Below are 19,874 nucleotides of genomic sequence, written 5' to 3' on the forward strand. Positions count from 1 at the left end.
TATCGCCGCTACGCATCTCGACAACTGTCACGCTTCGATAACGAAATGTAATGAAATGTCATCTAATCACGGGTTGTCACTCAACGAAAGACAAGATCCATCAATGTTTCCCCCCTTTGTCTAGACGGACCCATCGTCAAAATTTTCAGATTGTATTTGCTGTTCCGGTCGGTCACAAGCTGTCGCACCAAGTTTGCTCATTACTAAATCATAGAACTTCGTGCGAACAATCAACAACGATGATGGACGTTAGGTACCTTAGTGGTACAGGGTCCGTTCGAATTTGGCATGGTACTAATTTAGTTGGAAAACTGAACGGTTTATGGATACACAGAAGTTTTGACAAATCTACGTGGTCAGAAAAGAGGTTTCTGACGCGTCGGTCTCATCGATTGTGTTTTCAACAAGATTCAATATTACCCAGCAAACTGAAAGCCATAACCTCAATGCACACCGAATGTAAAAAACTAGTAACAAGTCAAAAATTTAAAATTTGGAAATCCTGGCGGCAAAATCGGACGTCTACTGTAATGGCTTCTGCTATCAGACAATCTGATGGCTTGTTTGAACCAGAACTGTAGGTGAGCTTATGACACACACCATCATCGTTTGGGAGCATGAAGGAATGATGGTTTGACTTTGATGTTTGATGCGGAAAGTCTGATAATGTCGAATGTATTTGCTTCGGATGTGTAGAAGTAGAAGGGTAATTGAAGCGCTGAAAAATGGGGACACTTTGATGCAGCCTATTTCATGGTGAATAGTGCGGACGGTGGTCGGGGTGGTGTTGATAATGTGTTGATAACAAGCCTTCTTGTGGGTGTCTTGAAACATTAGATTTATTGGATGGACAGGCAGTAAAGATAGGCTCTTCTAAAGCCACGCTTGCAGCTTCTTTTTTCAATGAAATGAATAATTTCATCAAACATGTTAAGGTATAACAAGCACCAAGTCTACAGGAATTGTCCAAGAAATCCTCTTGACCGGTAGTGGAGAGCCTGTTGTTATTCATACAGTGATTACTTGAACTACAAGCGTTAACCAGTTGAATTTCTATGCTTCTTCCAAGGTTAGAAAGCATAAAACCACAATAACAAAAAAGCCTAATAGTTCTTATTGATTCAACCCAAATCCGTCAATCAACCCCAACCTTAGGAGTTTAATTTTTGTAGAAACAACCCATGACGCGTGCCACCGTAACCGATTTTCCACCATTCAACTTGAGACAGCAATCCACGGCGGCAACTTCCAATTCGGCGCGCATTATTTTCCCAAACCATTAGTCAGCATGGTCGTCGTGGTCGTCGTCGTCGTCAACCCAAACAAAACCCGCCTTACCTGTGCGGTCGAAGCGAAGCGAAAAAGCAACACCGATTTTTACAACAATCACACAAAAGAGCGTATCCATGCTGCTGTGTGCACTAATGTACCTCTATATCTACCTATAGTGCAGACAACTTGTAATACTGACCTACTTTTTTCCTATACAGCAGAGATGGGATGGGAAACTCACGCTCCCAGCATTCTGCGACCCTCCCACTCACCCACGACCACGGCAACGACGACGACGAAGTTGCACTACATTTCCCATGCAACTTCGCAACCGAAGAGCGAGAGTGAGTGAGTGACCAGCTTCACCAAACCTCGGGAAAAAATGGTTACGTGACAGATATTGCACACGGTCTTCTTTTCGCCGATGTGCTGGAGCGGGTGGGTGGTTGTGCTGTGCTCTGCGTTACGTGTGCGTGAGTGTGTTACATCACGCTCTTGTGCTTCAAACACCCACGCTGGTGCTCCGCCGAGTTGGAATGGGAGATGGGAGAGAGAGAGAAAGAGCGATCGTGACTGAGTGCTGTTCTTTGATTCGCCAACGGGGGGCTTTCGATTCATTCGCATCGAGTCTGTCGGACGGTACGGTTGTTTTTAGCACCGAGAGTCTTATTCGTGTCAGAGATTGTGTGTTCGTTCGATAACTCGCGCGTGCCTGCCGTGTGTTCGCTCTCGTTTTCGCGTTCGTATTGTGTACTGTGTGCGAGGGAAAAGGAGCGAGAGAACAAGCTGCAGAAGAAAGAAGAGTGCGGACGACCCCCGGGCCGGGTGTGTGTTATTGTTATTTAACAGGAATTTGATTTTGAAATTTGTGTACCACAAGAGGAGCCAAAGGCGCGCGCGACGGGACTTTGGGCTAGACAGTGTCCCAGGGTTTGGTGTTTTTTTTTCCCTGGCGAAGAAATTATTTCGAAAATTGTGAGACAGCGAAAATAAAAGTGGATTGCAGTGTCCGATTGTGGCTAGAGCTGTTGGGCAAGCTTGATGATATAACCAATTTGGGGGCAGCTGTAAGTCGTAGATTCGTGAAGGTGAGCACGGGAGATTCCAGCTGGGGTTCGGGAGGGTGTGGAAGATGGCTCGGGATCTGTTGATTGATGGTGTGGAGTTATGAGGCAATCAAACGCGGTTTGACTGACTTTGTTGATTACCTAACCAATCTGGGATTACACAAACGTTGTCGTCGCCAGTACTGAAAAAGGATTACGTACTCTGTGCTCTACGGTGCGTCACTCAGCGATTCTCCATTCATCCAGCGTTTGTGGTGTGTTGTGTTCTCCAGCGGTGAGCGGTGAGTGCAGCACCGAGCAGTTCCAGCGGGACTCGGAGCGCGAGTGAAAATCTCTGTTTAGATTTTCTCCAGGCCTGGTTCTCTGGAATGGGGCGGATGTGTGTGCGCGCGCGCTGGCTGTAGTGTTGTAACGTTAAATCGACGTGAATTCTGGAAACTCGCGAGTGTTCTAGAGGTGGTCTCTTTCTCACTGGAGGAGCCGCGAGTGCAAAGACGCGCGCTGCCACTGCCGAGTGTTATGCCCGAGAGTTTCTAGGTGTGTTTGTTCAAGAATTACATGCCGCTTTTATGCTTCTTATGGCATTCGGTGGTGCCTTCGGCTTCTTCTTTGGTGACATAATCCAAAAAAGTCTTGCTATTATATAACGGAACGCGCGCAGTGGATACCACTGAGGCCGAGAAGAAAGTGCGCCCAGAATCCGGGGATACATCCGTGGTGGCGGTAGCGGCAGCAGCATCATTTGAAGCCCGTATCCTGTGGTGAAAGTGAAAATTAATAAGATCCCAGACCATCCCCTCGAGTGTGTGTGTGCAGATCTTCTGCAACAAAGTAATATTTTTGTAGCAACGGATTCGCTCGAATCCGCCGGATGGTTCGCCCGCGAAAAAGAAGATTCGATGCGGGGTGTATCAAAAAAGAACAAGTCCCAGTAAGTGCGCGATGTGTGTCTGTTTACATAACAATCGACCGTAGCTGCTGCGCGACGCTCCGTGTCTAAACTGCGGGGAAGAAGAGGAATACGTAACACGGTCGCCTTCTACTCCGTGTGTCTGCTTGGTGATTCGCTTGACAAGTGGTTGCTGGTGATAATTGCTCTAAATCACTCCAAGCTGAATCATCTTGAATCGTGGGTATCCTGGCAGCAGCGTCGCCAATGAATGGAGCCAGCGTGCGTTGTTTGGTGGACCAGTACTTATTAGTGACAGAAAGTGAGATAAGCGTCTATAAATAACAGTGATCCTTTTCGAGCCGGAATTCTTTGGAAAGCCTCTAGGTGACTAATCTAGAACCTTTACCGCGAGTTCGGTGTTGTCAGGAAAAGAAAAACAAATCAACAGCCTGTTACACAATCCCAAATCCTTAGCGGTTGCGTTATGCAAATTGATTTGCCTGTGGCAGCGGTGGTAGGGCAATGAGAGTATGGATTGTTATGGAACGGTGAACAAGTTATGCAACAGTTTTTCGAGCGCGGCGGCTACTCCCCATCCGCTTCATTACACACTCGGCCGTCGTTGTCGTCGTTCCAGGACTCGCGTAGTGGTGGTACCGATAGTGAGCGGTAACAGTTTTGATAGTGTCCTCTGCTGGGGCTGTAAGGGTCTTCTGTATTGTTGTTACGCAAACGATTGCCGACAGGATGGAGAAGAGTTCCAACCGGCGAATTACCGCGAATCCGAATGATGGTTTCCATCATTGAATTGATAGACTGTTCTCGGTTGTCGGTTGGCAGTGTGTTGCATGAGCTGAGGGCACCGCGCGAGTGTATTAGTTCTCGCGTGGGGGAGGATGTTCATTTCCTGTCGGATCAGAGCATGGGGTTTTGCATGGAAACATGGTGGAGCAATGTGCTTCTTCAATGACGGTGACGATGATGATGGTGATAGTGTGTTGGTGAATTATGGTGATGTGGTATGGACGAGATGAAGAACGGAAGTTTGTTCACCCTTTCTATGGATGATTGAAGACCGTGGTTTGAAGTTTAATAGGGTGGCGGAGGCTATATCTTAACTTGTTTGAAAGCTTTTTTTATACTTTGACAGACTTGTGAGTTGATCCAGTTTCCCAAGTTACTATAAAGCCTGTTAACTGCCCATTAATCGCCATTATTTTGCAATATATGTTTATTATAACGTATCAACGCTCTACGATTAATAGTATATCAGTTTCTTATTACAAAAAGGTCAATTAGCGGGCTAGTTTGTAACTTTCTTGTTAGTTTTTTTGAAATTATAAAACCAGTTTATTATTCATAATTAGGTTCCATACATATTCACTCAACTTTCTGAAACTTACTAATGTTAGTCATAGCAAAACCACTAGAATGCACAGAAATCTTGTTAAGGAGGGGCAATTTTTTTTTCTATGGTGCATTTAATCTGGGGATTAAAGTGAAAGTGATGTCGGATATTCAACACTTTTTAAAGATGATATAAAGGACAAACCCGAATTTATTGCAATAGCTGTAACTTTTTAACCACGGTAACAAATGACTTGAAATTTTCAGAGAAGATTCTTAGACGATTTTTTAGTAAGACAACAATAGACCAAGTTTCAATGGCAAACTAATACCCACTTTTCAATTAGCGAATCCAAAAGCTGTCTTTTAACTTTGTACAGCTCAGAATTTCTTGAGGATCATTTCGATATTCTTAGAACCTTATGAGCTCATTTGAATTTTTTCTCAAAAGTCTTCTGGAATTATTTTTAGAACTCTTCTTGACTTTTACTCAGAACATTTTGGAACTGAAATTCCCTTAGAGTTTCAGAAAAATTTATGCAAAAAAAAAAAAATTCCCGGGATGAGCTAGAAATTATCGGTACTACCTTGAAATTTTCCTCAAAATCCCTTTGGAATTTCACTCAAAATTTAATTTTCTCGATAATTCTTTTCGGAATTATCTTGGAACTATCTGCAGGATTCACTAGAAATTATACGCAGAATTTTCTTGGAACACTCCCCAGAAATCCTTTGGAACTGTCCTCAGAACTCAATATCCTTGAGTTTCTTTTCGGGTTTTTTTTTAGAACTCTCCTAAGAGCTCTTTTGAAATTCTTCTCAGAAGTTCACTGGAATTATATTTAGAACTCTTCATGATTTTTTTCCCAGAACACCTTGGAACTGAATGAGCTAGAAAATATCCTTGGAATTCGCTTGAAATTTTGCTTAAAACCCTATGAAATTCAGCTCAAAATTTGATTTCCTTGGTATTCTTTTCAAAACTATTTTGGAACTATCAGCAAAATGGACTAGAAATTATCCGCAGAATTTTCTTTGAATTCTCCCCAGAAATCCTTCGGAGCTGTTCTCTGAATTCAATATCCTTGAGGTTCTTCTCGGATTTTTTTAGAATTCTTCTAATAGTTCTTTTGAAATTCTTCTGACTTCTGACTAAAAATCATATTTAGAACTCTGCATGATTTTTTCTCTGAACATCTTGGAACTGAATAAGCTAGAAATTATCCACGGAATTCGCTTGAAATTTTGCTGAAAACCCCTTTGGAATTTCACTCAAAACTTAATTTTCTCGGTATTCTTTTCAAGATTAGCAAGATGCACTAGAAATTATCCGCAGAATTTTCTTTGAATTATCCCCAGAAATGTTTTGGAACTGTTATAAGAATTCAATCTCCTTGAGATTCTTCCTGGAATATTTTATAACTTTTTTTTTTCTCAGAATATCTTGGAGCTGAAACTCCCCTAAAGTTTCTGAAGAATTTTCTCACCATTCTCCAGAAATTCTTCCCAGAATGAGCCTGAAATTATCCTCGGGATTCCCTTAAAATTTTTCTCAACATCCCTTTGGAATTTCATTAAAAAATTGGATTCTCTCGGTATTTTTTTCGAAATTATCTTAGAACTATCTGCAGGATTCACTAGGAATTATTCGCAGAATTTTCATGGAATCATCCTCAGAAATCTTTTCTTTTAGAACTGTCCTCAGAATTCAATACCCTTGAGGTTCTTCTCGGCAGACAAGTTTAAGTTGTCCTCCCATTTATCAAAACGGTATACTTTTTCTATCATAAATGTTCAATAAAGCTTGCCCTTCCATTCACCAGAACGGTGCAATTTTTACATCAGGAATTTTCAATTTGGCTTGCCTCTCCATGCAGCAGATTGTTGCAAATCTTACATCAGAAATATTCCCCCAGAAAATCTAACACCTGAAAACTTCAATTGATCAGAACGATGCAAATTTTCCACCGTTAATGTTCCATAAAAACTGCTTCTCCAATCTTCTGATTGGTGCTGAATTCCTTTTTCCATTTTCCACCAGACATTTTCAATATAGCTTGCTTCTCCGATCATCAGAATGTTGCAGATTTTCCACCAAATAAAGCTTGCCCCGTATTTTCAGATTCTTTATCATAAATATTCAGTAAAGCTTCCCTCCAATCATCAGAATGGTGCACATTTTACACCAGAATTTGTTATTAAAGTTTGTTTCTCTATTCAGCAGAAGAATGCAAATTTAGGACCAAAATTTTTCCAAAAAGCTTGCCCATCCGTTCACCAGAACGGTGCAGATTTTCCACCAGAAATTTTCAATATAGCTTAATCTTAAATAAAGCTTGTGCCTTCATTTACCAAACCAGTGCAAGTTTTTCACCAGAAATTTTCCGTTCATTTCATTTATCAGAGCGATGCAAATTTTGCACCAGAAATTTTCAAAAAAGCATGCTCCTCCATTCACCCGAACGGTGCACCAAAAATTGTCAGTGAAGTTTGTTGGACTTCGTCGTAATGGAATAAATGGAACGTCAATTTTATTGTTTCATTCTAGAACTCCCAATTGGATTGAATTAAACCCCATATAAACATCATATAGTTCTATGTATAGTTATAGTTTTCATAATTTTAATTATTTTCTTCCGAGAAAGATTGTCACGCAAATTGCACAAATCGTGTGATATTCCTCCTTATTCTTGTTTACGTTCGAACCGTTTGTTGAATCATTGATTCAACGACGCATGGTTACTTCTTGACCAAACAAAATATTGCATGGTTGTTTGTAAAAAACCCAACCGTAGAAGTCGTCATAGATAACGTTAAACAGTAAATAACGATTCAAACTGGCCATAACCGATGGAATTGGTGCTCATTAGCACCATATTTGCAGGTCAAACAAACTCTGAGCAAGCCAGCAATAGCTCTAACAACAGCTGTCCCCGTATTCTACGCTTTGAACCAAAAATGTTCCACGCTAATTGCTATCACACGAGTACGCTTTAAATCGATATTAAATTATGTAAACATACGCTGCCAGAAGATTAGATTTATTGCTTACCCGGGTCAGCGGTTGGTACAATTGTCATAAACCTAATTGGACAGTGGCCGGTCCTGATAAGCCCAAGGCTGCTTGTGTTATTATTGGGAACAGGTAATTACGTTGTCACCTGTATTTGACAAATATAAAAGGGAGTATAAACAGAAACTCCTTTCTAAACTTATAGTTGGAATGACAACTTAATATTTTTAGTCAGGATTTATGTGTGTAAAACAAAAACCATTACATAATCTTTTACCTTACTAAGATGTTTGTAATTTGACTGACGTTTGATGACCCTACCAACCATTCATCTCTGCCGTATGCCGTTAAGCTCAGCATACAAATCGTTCCCCAATCCCCATCCCGATCCGCATCCGTCGGACAGTAAGTTCCATTTTCCCCAAAATTGTATGAACAATCGCATGGTCATCGACTTCACCACTACAACGGTCCGGTTTCAGCACATAGGCATCTAAATTCTGGAATAAACAACCCAACAACGACCATGGAAATTCTTGAAAGCAGCTCACTCACTCACTCACACCGCTACAGGCTTCGAACGCGACCGCGTGCAAAACTCTCCCGCCCTCTCTCGCTCTCAAGAGTGACCACTCTCGAACTATAAACAGAGAGACTTGCCTTGGCAACTCACTGTCCCGGATGAACGCTCTCCGGTTTTCCGCAGCGACCTGAGCTCCACTTGGAGCGACGGAGGAGCTGAGAGCGTGAGTGGATCGGACCGCCGCCACTGCCCGTATCGTGTTACGGAAACTCGTCCACCACAGCACGGTTCAGTTTGTTCTAGGCAACCGACGGAAGCGAATCGTGATTACCTGTGAAATACCATTTTAGTGCCGCTCCTAGTGCTGCTTATCCTGAAGCATTCGCGCGGAAATCCTACGACTCACCCACTGTGAGTCTGTGAATCGGTGTAAATCTTTGTGTTCGTGTTTGCCTGTCGGTCTGTCCCGTAGCGGATTGTTGATCGACGGACGCTGGCCACACTCTCTGCTGGACCGGATGGTCGCCTTCTACGCTGAGATTATGTTTTAAATTAGGAAGCGTTATGTAATTCGCAAACATTTGTTTTTTTGACTTGGTTCAACGGAAGTTCAACGGCAGTTAATCGGGAACGAACGAAGACGTGATTGCGTTTCCGCTTGTGTGCTCGGCAGTAGTAGAAATCCGCCGTCCTTCAGGTGCCGTTCCATATGGTGAGCAAGCTTCGCAGTTAATTTTCCTGGAAACGAAAAGCTGACTTACCGAAGCATTTAACACGATTTATTACGGTACAGTTCCGATAAGGTTTCACTCGAAAAAAAAAAAGTGCATGCAACACTTCTGGTGGTGGTGCAGTTCTAGTAATGCTCGCCAAAGTGCTGAGTGCGCGGCACTGAGAGTAGAATTGTGTGCAGTTACATAATCACGACGGCTACGACGAGAACGGCTGTGCGATGTGTTGTTGTTCTAACCGGTGGTGGTGGTGGAATCGGGAGGTTGTTTTGAATATGTAAGCCTATTGATGGAGAAGAGCAAACCTCAAACAGAGGGGGGGGGGGAGGGATGGAAAATGTTAAGTGACGATGGGCTTTGTGTGCGTCGCCCGTCCGTTAGTATGCGATCAAAGAGTTATGAATGATTGCCTGGAAGAAGTTACGGCTCGGTTGGTTCTGGAAAGTCGGAATGCTTTGCATAAGCAAAAGAAACGGGAAAATGGGAATTTTTGTGTTGGCGAGTCAGCCGAGTGCTATCTATGTGGAAGTATTTTTAGCTGCTGACATTTAAGTTCCTGACGCAATGGAAACGGGAGGTTTTCGGTTGAAAGGAATAAACTTTGAATCTACTTTTCATAACAGTCGCTGAAAGTTTGTGCCTCAAGAAGAATACAAAACTTCCAATTAGTGATGCTGTTGAAGCAATTATGACATTGCAAGACTTATGAATCTGAAGTGGTTCATAATTTCTGTTACGGCGAACAGGATTAGGTGAAGCGCTACGTTATACTACTGAGTTCCGGGGAAGTGTTCGTGTAATCAGCTCCGCTGGCTCTCGAGTTTTGTTTTCCTTATTTAGAACAACATTATGGCACTGTGGCATTCAGCAGAGTAAACTTTTAACTTCAGTGTTAACTTTGTTTCGAGCTTTGTGTTTAATTACGGATATTGCGCATAACCAGAACGTTACGGCAATCTAGAAGTGATACAATAGATGCTCAAATAGGCATATATACCTATCTAACGGTGGTCCCAGTGTGGTCTAGAATAGTGGCTTCCAACCTTTTCAGCTCCGCGACCCCCTGAAAAGTACCTTGTATAAATTACGCTGAGATGAATAAAAATCATTCATTTGATCTGTTAGTTATTCATTTCATTTCAAAATACTATGTTAACAACAGCCAACAACTCGTTCAGTGAAATTGTTGTGAAACGTTTGTGATCATGTCAATCTCATATCTTCGTCAACGTTCAATTTGTTTCTTGTCATGGTTTTAATGCGGAGAAGAGTTGAAAACCCGCTCTCTTACGTACGTATGAAGATGCAAATGGGACAAGGATCTTCAATGTCTGCTAGGAGACTTTGGGATACGACATAGCACGCCAAAACCACAGGTTCAAATCTTTTTCACGGAACAAATCACGAGATGATGAATCATTTTCTCAGGTCAAAATAAAAAAAATGTTTCATCAAGACTTCCACATCCATTGAGGAAGAAAACGGATTGTGGACTACATCAGCATCTTCTTGTATCAGCTCAGGGAAACACAGCTCACATTGATAATCCAGTGAGTGAAAATGAGCAATAATTCCTGATTGAAGATTCGAATTTAGCTCGTTCGCTCTTTTGTCAGTCATACTTCGGAGTCTATGGAACATGGCAAAATTTCCAATACTAACCTTTCGGGGCCAGTTTTGCTTGAATGCTTGAAGATCGTCTTGGAAGTGAATTAGAGGGGTTTGCTAGCCCTCTGAGATGAACTAGCCATCGGCTAAAAATCTCATTAATAAAGTATTAAAAAAGCTTACTTGCCCCGTAGTTTCAAGTCCATTGAATTTTGATGCACACAAATTTATTGAACAATCTTCCACACTAAAATTAGCAGTGAAATCATTTTCCCCTTGAATTTCCAAGAACATTTTGATTTCTTCCTTCAATTCAAAAGCACCGTTGAGAACATTGCCTTTGGACAACCAGCGCACTACACAGGGCTGGTAGCGAGTAACTTTCTAGTGACTTGGTCACTTTTTTCAAGTAAGTCACTAAAAAGTTTTTTAAGGCTAAGTCACTAAAGTCACTTTTTCTTGTAATCAGTCACTATTTTAAACTTTTTTTAACATGAATTTATGTCAACATTGCGCATTCTTCTTGCAGTGTGTAGGAAAGGCCTATATTTTGTTCTAATTTTTGAACTGGTAAAGAGTTTTTTTTTAAGGTTAAATCGTTCTTCTCTATCTACAGGGTGTCCACGCATTTGACTAACTAAAGTTGCCTGCGTTTTCCTGGTTTTTCCATAACTATGGTAAATAATTTCCAGGTTTATAATAAGAAAGCTATTTATGAAATGCGTTAAAAATATGTTTTTTTTTTGTAAAACAACAACAACAATTAACGCAAACGTTTTTAAGGCATGAACATCAGTTTTAAAGAAACAGTTTTACTTCATTTTAGTAAGTCTAAGATCACAACATTTTTAAGCTATAAGCGTGAGTTTAGACAAATCCAGGATTATTCCGTGAACCCTTAGTATGTTCTGAAAGATTCAGTTCAGAAATCTTCAGAAAATTTATGAAAACTTCAGAAATATTTAAGGAACTTCAAAGAATTACAAGGAAGTTTATAGGTATTCACGAGAATTCCATTTTTTTAAGGCAGAACCGAGATCTTCATTAGAATTGAGAGCTTTAGGGAAGCTCCGAGAACATCAAGACACATCATAGAATTAAAGGGCAGGTTAAAAAAAATTCAAGGAAACTGCAGAAACCTTAAAGAAGTTTTGAAAAAAATTCCGAGAATTTCCGGAAACTTCGGTTTGCTCAGAGAAAATTTCTGGAACGCAATAAAAATTATATGAAAATCCGGAAAATGTGAGAGTATGTCAAAGGTGTTATATCATGGAAATTTCAAGATCTTAAAATTTCAAAAATTCAGTAAAGTTGATTAGGGAACATAAACGAAGTTCCATTAATTTAAAAAAATGCGAGAACTTTTAGCAAGCACCAATATTTTCAAGAAAATCCACAGAACTTCTAAGAAATTTAGATATTTTCAGATTGTTTCGTTATATTCAGTGCAGTTCAGAGTACTTCGAGGACGATCAGATAACATCACAAAAATCCCATTAACTTAAGGAAATGTACAGCGACCAACAAGGAGTTCCTTGGAATTATGGGATATTCTGAGAATTCTATGATAGATCTAAAAACTTTAGGAGATTCAGGGAACTATAAATATTTATCAGAAAATTGGCCGGAACATTTGTTAAATTTAGAGAAATTAAGGTAAGCATAGAAAACTTCAAGGCTGGACTTTCCAGGAAAAAATAGTGATTTAAGACAAAGTTCCATGAGCGTTTATGAACTTTATGAAAGGGGGCGACCCCGGCGTAGTGGTTAACATCCATACCTCTAACGCCAAAGTCACGAGTTCAAATCTCACCCCCGGACAAGTCACGAATGACCCAAGAGTGTTAATATGACTATAAAAAAAAAACTATGAAACTTAAGGAAAATTGTAGAACTTAAAGGCAATTCAATCAATTCAAGTAAAATTGTGGGTTCTTTTAAAAACTACAAAGGGCGGCCCTATGAGGTTGTACGCAATGGTGACGTAGGACTACGTGGTCTTTTATAATAAATCTTATTTGTTAACTGCAGCAGGAGCTTGTGTTTTGTGTAGGCATATGAATTTTAGCGGGGTTCTCTCTGTTTGAAGAGTACTTCAGTATGACGCGCTTGACATAGATTGCCCACAGCAACTCACGAAGAGCTACTGATTCCTCCTTCTATGCATGCTCAAATGGGCTGCAGCTCACTACTTGCAGGCAGCCTTTCGTTGTGTACTGGAGAACAATGTTCAACGCTACGCGCCGAAAGTACTGCTGCTGATGCCGATGACCAATCACACAGTGATTGGAACTGAATCCGATCAGCGGTTCAGGCCAGCCTTGATAGCTAGCTGCTTGCGGGGAGCCTTTCGTTGTGCACTGGAGAACACCACCGCTCACCACGTGGTGATTGAATAAACAAAATTCAACTTTGAAATCTGTGCTAGGGAAATCGTTTTTCGCAGGCAATCGGTGATAATTTTATCTATCGTAGCAACAGTTGCACTTTCGTGCAATTTTCAATAGTGACATTTTGAAAAATGATAAAGTCTTAAATTTAACAGATGCGTAGGCATATTTCTGATCGATTAGTGATGAAATCATTGAAATTGGTCCAGGGGTAGCTGAGTTATTAACGTTCAAAATCTTTCATAATTTTGTTACGTGTTCCATTTTCGGATTTCACAAAGTGTACGCCCATATATAAATAACAGACGCAGTCCTACGTCAAAAAATCCTAGGGCAGTCTAGATAATTTTAAGGAAATTTGAGAAATATTTTGGGCAGTCTTGAGAACTTCATCATTTCATTGCGGGAGCTTAAAAAGGTTCCTCGAATTGCAGATTAGCTTCGAAATCTTCAAATAAGTACAGGGATCTTCAGAAACATTTCGAAAACTCCATAAAAGTCCTTGGAACCTAAGGGAAGATCCGAGAACTTCAGGGACTTGTACGGACATTTCGGAAGCATTTCAAATAAGTGTAGTAAAGCTCCAAAAACAAGGGAAATTTCAGGGGAATTCAGTTCCATTAGGTTCACTAAATTAGCGGAAAAATTTCAAGAAGTTCCCAAATTTTAAGAGAACTTTAGAGATGTTAAGAAAATTATTGAGGTTTTCACTTATGTCCAGAAATTCACGGAAGCTTACACATTTTTAGAACAGTTCAATTCAGTTAACAGTACAACAAGCTTCATGAGAACTGCAAACACTGTAATGAAGTTTCGAGAACTTCAAGAAAGATATTGATCTCACTACAAAGGTAACCAAAAAAACTGCAAGAAAGAACAGATATCCTCAGAGCAGAGATATCCAGAGCAGCGAAATTACATAAATTTTAAAGAAATTTAGAGAAATTCAGTGAATTGTTAAAATTTTAGAAAAGATTCATGATCGTTCGGAAAATTGTGGAAACTTTAGAAAGTCCGAAAAAGTTTGGAGAAGTTAAAAACAATGATAAGAAGTATTGTGAGCATCAGGCTAGTGTCTCAAACTACAAAAGAACTTCAAGGCAGTTTTATTAACTTCAGGAATATTTTGGGAACTTTCAAGGTGTTCTGTAGACCTCAGACATGTTCAACGGAGATTTCTCATGAAATTTCGCTTGGAGTTCTCCTCATCATTCGCTCGTATTCTCCCGAAACTCTTATGGAATTATTTCAGAAATTCACTTGGAACGCTTCTCTGAATTCTCAAAAAAAAAATCAAAAAAATATAGTTAGATTACTTCTCGTAACTAGCCTCCGAATCAAATTTTCTTTTAATTTTTCTAGGAATTACCTTGAAATTGTCCTCAGTAAGAAATCCTATGGAATGATTCTAAGAATTTTCGTTGAAATTATTTCAAATTTCTTATTTAATCTCACTCCTTGGAATTCTACTCACATTGAAAGCCTCCTAAGAATTCAATTTCAGGTCTCCTCATAAATTCCATAGATTTCTCCCCTTAATTTGTTTGGCAATCTCTCCTTTAATTGTAATCCTCCTTTTAGCATCCCCTCCACCCCCTTAGTATCCACCAACAAATTACGAGGACTTATGCTCCGATTTCAAATGTGTGAATGAAAATAACTAGGAATATTGAATGTTTTTATTTTAAAATGCATTCTTTCCTTTGGAATATCCTTTGCAAAAAAAAAATATAAATTTCCTGAGTAATGATAAGATTTCCTGAGACTTCCAGGTATTTTCAGGAGAAATCGAATACCCTGAGAATTCCCGGTTTTTAATTTTTTTTTTCAGGCGGTAGACACCTGGAGGTTTAGTCATAAACTTTCTATTGAATATTTCACTTTAAAGGTTCCTATCGTACATATTTAAGTGTTTTTGAGATTCTAATTTAATGAAACATTCAGAACGACTAATTTACAACTATAAGTCACTGTTTGGTCACTTTTCTCTACAACATGGTAACTAAAATCACTATTTTTGACAGCATTGATCGCTACCAGCTCTGCTACAGTGTAGAAAAGAAGAACCACGGGATCCGAATTAATTTGCTTGTAGAGTTCTTTGAATAAACGAGTGTTCAGAGCTCCAGATTTGACATAGTTAACAATTTTGATGGCAGAATCAAGTACTTTTAACAATAGTTCCGGCAGAGTCTTATTCTTGCTGACAAGGGCATATCGAATACCTGTGGCGTATGGAACAAGCTCTATAATCTCTATCTGAAATTCTCAATTTGTTACCAAGCATTGCTAGAGCGCCATCGGTATTAACTCCACATACTTTTCCCTACTGTAAGCCACCTGATTCAAAAACTGTGTTGATTTAAGCCATGCTATTGTCACTTTTGGCATTTTTTTTAGACCAAGCAAACCAAGATCCTCGCAGCCCTTCTGAAAATACTTCGCGGCCCCCCTGTCGGCCGCGGACCACCATACCGGTTGGGAAACCCTAGTCTAGAACATATAGAACATATAGACTTCCCTCCCAAGTAACAATTCAGCCATTCCATAGCAAAACGATATAGTGGATCTAAGAAGTTCGTAAAAATTGATAGTTTTGTTCCTTATCGCAAAATATTAGAGCCACATTTTGGCGTAGGATTACGTCTTTCGGCAACATATTGGGGGTGCAATTTCAAAAAAACCAAAATCGATCGCGTTACGACAAGTGGTTAGGTTTTGACCACTTATAACCCCGTCAATAGCGGATGGATATTAATTCTAAACAAGCCAATCGTTTGGAATGGCTTCTAAGAATCTGCTAAAATGAACACTTTTTCAATTTTCAAAAGGATTCTATTGAAAATTGCACGAATGTGCAACTGTTGCTATAATAATGAAAATTATCACCGATTGACTGCGATTTAAAAATCGAATTCCTTGCGGTCTCACCGAACGGTGTTTATTCAATCATCGCGTGTGGTGAGTGATGTTGTCCGGTGGTCAAACATAATCCTACGTCATATCTACGATCGTGTCCTGGATACAACCTCTTTCTTTTTTTTATTTTGACATTAGCGCGACCATTTTCGTGTTAGAGTGGTCTAAAACATCGATTTCTTTTTCCAAAAAGCATTTTTTCAGAACATCATAACTTTTAAACCACTCGGCCGATTTTAAAGATCAAAATATCAAATGAAAGGCTATTAAAAAAAATTATTTAAAAACAATATAGCAATTGGTTCTTTTTAAATTGAAAAACATAGATTGTATTTGTTTAAGGTTTTCATGGTTTGTTGACAGAGGGCGCAATATGTTTTTCCTTGAAAATTTAGGCTTTTATACACAACATATAAAAAATCAGCTATGTGTTTTTGATCATTTTTGAGTTATACTTTTTCGAAGTTATCAAGTTTTGGGTTTTCGCTTGATACTCCTATGCGACTTGATTATTATAGGGAAAATGACTCAAATGTCTATGTAGCCCATCGATAAAAGAGTCCCCTGTTCTTCAATTTTTCAAAAAACAAATCGTCATCTGAACGAAACAAATGCAAAATATTGGGTTGCTTAAGTGAAAAATTGGCAAAAAAATGCTTTCCTTCGATATGCCACTTGGACCGATATTTGCGACATTAACCCTATTAGCCTTGAGCTGGATAGTGTTTTTTTTTAAACATTAGGTATTTAGGTTCTGCCCTTTAAGCTACGATCACAAACTTCCCGCTTGATGTTCTACAGACAAATACTTCTCACTCAAAACATGAAAAAATCCTTATCTCGAAAAGATCGTCCACCTGCTAAGCCGACAACAACAGTTTCACCTATCCGAACCGGTGACAAGTGGAAGATTCGCAGCAAATTTCCACTCGTCAGTTTGTAACCGAGTGTATCCCTACACCCAAACGAAAAACGGAGCTTTTTTTTTTAAAAAATCGATTCTTGAATTGGCAGAAACAAACGCTCCAACATGGGCCAACATACTCGATACTCGACACGTCGTTCATTGTAACGTGATTAACGGTTGATTTGAATTTCTACTACCGCATTATCCGGACATTGAATGTTGAACGGTACCATCGGTACATCATATAATTTGCGTGGTATTTAGAGCATATTTTTTCTAAGTATTTAACTGTTAAAAGTGCCCAGAATTGTAGTCTAAGTGCCCTACGCCAGTAAATGAGTGGCGCACTTGATCAACTGGCTATAACGTTGGACAGGCGAGTAATCCTGATGGCACTGGTGGTTGAGGTAACTCTAAGACCAGAAGGTCCCGAAGAGACGTGCTCAACTTTTTGGTTCAGCTCTGGTACTCTCTTAGGTCCCAAGTTAATCGATGCACCCCTCGAAACATAGGAAAATCCACGAACCCCTCATTTTATCTGTCAAACTTTCATAGCGAATAAAAACAAGCATAGTGTAGTACTAGAATTTCGAGTAGAATGGGGTACGTTAATCGATTTGCTTGGGACCAATAGGCTAGTCAAGTAATGAGCCAATTTAAAATCGTTAGCTTCCACCGGTTGATACTACTGCCATCTGTTGAGCACTCCAGTGTGCTCAACAGATAGCGGTAGTATTTCAAGGATGATACGTTCTTGCATTCCGTTATGTCTCAAGTGGACCTTACACGATTGCTTTTATTGACAATAATTGTATTAATTAATTCTATGTTGACGTCAATACATCGGTATTGACAATATTTCTGTGTTCACATCATCAATATTACTGTCAATAATTCCCCTTCGCGTCAATATATTGATACGTGTGGGGTTCGCTTAAGATTCCAGCCATTGTAGTTCAGAGTGAAATCCTGATCCGCTTGTTTGGGTGTATTCAGCGATGTACGACGGCAGCAATGTTTGCACTCTTGCTTTTGTTTACCTTCTCGCACGGAGTGGATGACAGATAAGATGCAATTATTTTTAGCTACACCCACCGACAATGTAGCGAGTCATATTAAACGTAATAAATCTGCTCAGTTCCGGGCCAGAATTATCAAAGTTCCCAGCGTCTCCCGGAAATAGCCTCCTGAAAATAATGGAATTTTAATTCTTCTTCTTATTATTATTATTTAGCTATTGCGATCCAAATGAAACTTTTACGCCGGCTCCTGCCAACTGAGAATAAATTTGATTACATAAATTTCCCCTTTTTCGCGGAACCACGAATGGCACCCATTAAGGATGTTGTTGTTGTTTGTCCCGCCCCTTTCAGACTATGGCTTTTGTTTTTTTTTTTTCGTTTCCATCAACGGGTTGAGGTTTTTCCCGTCCCGCTCATTAGGCTTTTTAATTGATGCGGTGGCCCTTATTTTCGATTTGTGTTGTTGTGGTAAACAACAACGTCACTACTTCTTTGAAACTGATTTGACGTGACGTGGGTGGGTGGTTGGTTGGTTGGTTTTGAGCTTGGTTTTGGTTTGAGTATTTTCTATCTTCTGGGTAAGCTTCGGGCCTAATTCAGTTCCATGCGGAAGCGTGAGCTGATGATGAATATTTTTAAAGATGACTGACAGTTTTTGAGCGCTTCCGTTGTTGGCGCAACAGATGTAGTTATATGGATAGAAACCGAGCAATCACCACCATCATCATAACCATTATCGTTTCATGACGCAGCTTCCGTCGTTTTTTTCTTCTCCTTTGGTCATTCCATGTCAAGCAATACAAGTGGAATCAAGTTCCAAAATGATTCACATCATAGTCATAGTATCATATTTTGGGGTGATAAATTTTCGCGGAAAATTTGAGTAGAAGTTTCCGAATTCTCCCGGACATCACGTACTTTGGAAATTAAAAGCTCCTTAACCAACTAATGTAGAAAAAATATAAGGAAAGAATAAGACACATGGCGGAAATGGCTCTAATGTTGGCCTATGGATCTAAGATTGGGCCCATGGCTAAAAATCTGCTATTTATCCATTTTATCTAGATGAACGCGTCATTGGGACGGTTCTAATAGATATTTTTCGTCGCTATTGAAAATTTAGTCGATGGCTGAATTTATGTATGGGCCCAAATTAGGGACACTTAGGCCGACATTACATCCTTTTCCCCTATTTCAGCACTCCATTTAAAATATAATCTGAAAATTGTTTATCAAAAATATGTTCACGGAGGGAGATAAATGCAATGAAATATGGAATGAAATATTTTTTGGGTAGTTAAATTTTATCCAATAGTATAATATATAATGATATAATATATACATTAATAAAAAAGAATAAAGATCTGAACTCCAGGAATTTTGGAAAACCTAATATTCCAAACCACACAAGCAACATTTCCGATTTCAATGTGGTCTTTAAGTCAATTCTAAACCTATAAGGCCTCTTCAAAACCATGATAAAACCAAAATTGTTACTTGGACAATTATATTATACGGCTTCCCGAAGGTTTGCCCATTCCATCATTAACTCGAATCATCGTATTGATAATCTTAAATTATATTTCTAACGGAGATCCAGAAGATTTAAAAGTGGAAATCGAGCAATATATGTATTAACCTGTAAAATATGTCCAATTCAATTTAAATATTTTGGTAACACATCTTTGTATCTCACAAAATGTTTTAAGGCATCTAGAGCCAAACTCCTGGAAGATTTTAAGAATTTTCAATACTGCGTATTGATTTATGCTTTGCCAAAACAACATTTAGACTAAATTTTTTGCATATTTTTCTGCAAAATTGACGTATTGTAGAGCGATTCTGCTGAAAAAATATGATTATCTATAAAAAGTTATTTTTGAATGCCTTTTTAGTTTATGCCGTGATTTTCTGGATGTTTTTTTTTAATATTTGGGAAAAAACCGGTAATTGGAAAATTGGATTTGAATGGACACCCAGCCTCAGAGATGTTAAGAAAATTATTGACGTCTTCATATAACTTCAGAAGTTCACGGAAACTCAAATTTTTTATGATAGTTCAATAAAATTCAGCGCAGTACAATAAGCTTCATCAAAACGGCAAATACCTCAGAGCAATACCGTCAACATGAGAGAAAATTCAAGAACTTCAGCGAAGTGTAAAGACTTCAGAGAAGATTCAT

General features: G+C 39.3%; 1 protein-coding gene across 3 annotated transcripts in view; it reads left to right on the forward strand.

Moving 5' to 3' along the window:
* The first annotated feature begins 1,894 nt into the window (after nt 1-1,894).
* Nucleotides 1,895-19,874, forward strand: part of LOC135700312 (uncharacterized) — a 202,707-nt gene continuing 184,727 nt past the window's right edge. The window contains exon 1 of one of the 3 annotated variants that reach the window (XM_065220786.1): nt 1,895-2,360. The gene's annotated coding sequence lies outside the window, so the exon portion shown is untranslated. Of the gene's footprint in view, nt 2,361-8,402; nt 8,827-8,884; nt 8,902-19,874 lie in introns of those variants that run through there. The other 2 variants (XM_065220787.1, XM_065220788.1) reach the window with 2 other exon arrangements.

The sequence above is a fragment of the Ochlerotatus camptorhynchus genome, unplaced genomic scaffold (assembly GCF_037179485.1).
Source record: "Ochlerotatus camptorhynchus isolate MF236.1 unplaced genomic scaffold, CSIRO-AGI_Acam_v1.1 ptg000132l, whole genome shotgun sequence".
In the NCBI taxonomy this organism is placed as follows: domain Eukaryota; kingdom Metazoa; phylum Arthropoda; class Insecta; order Diptera; family Culicidae; genus Ochlerotatus; species Ochlerotatus camptorhynchus.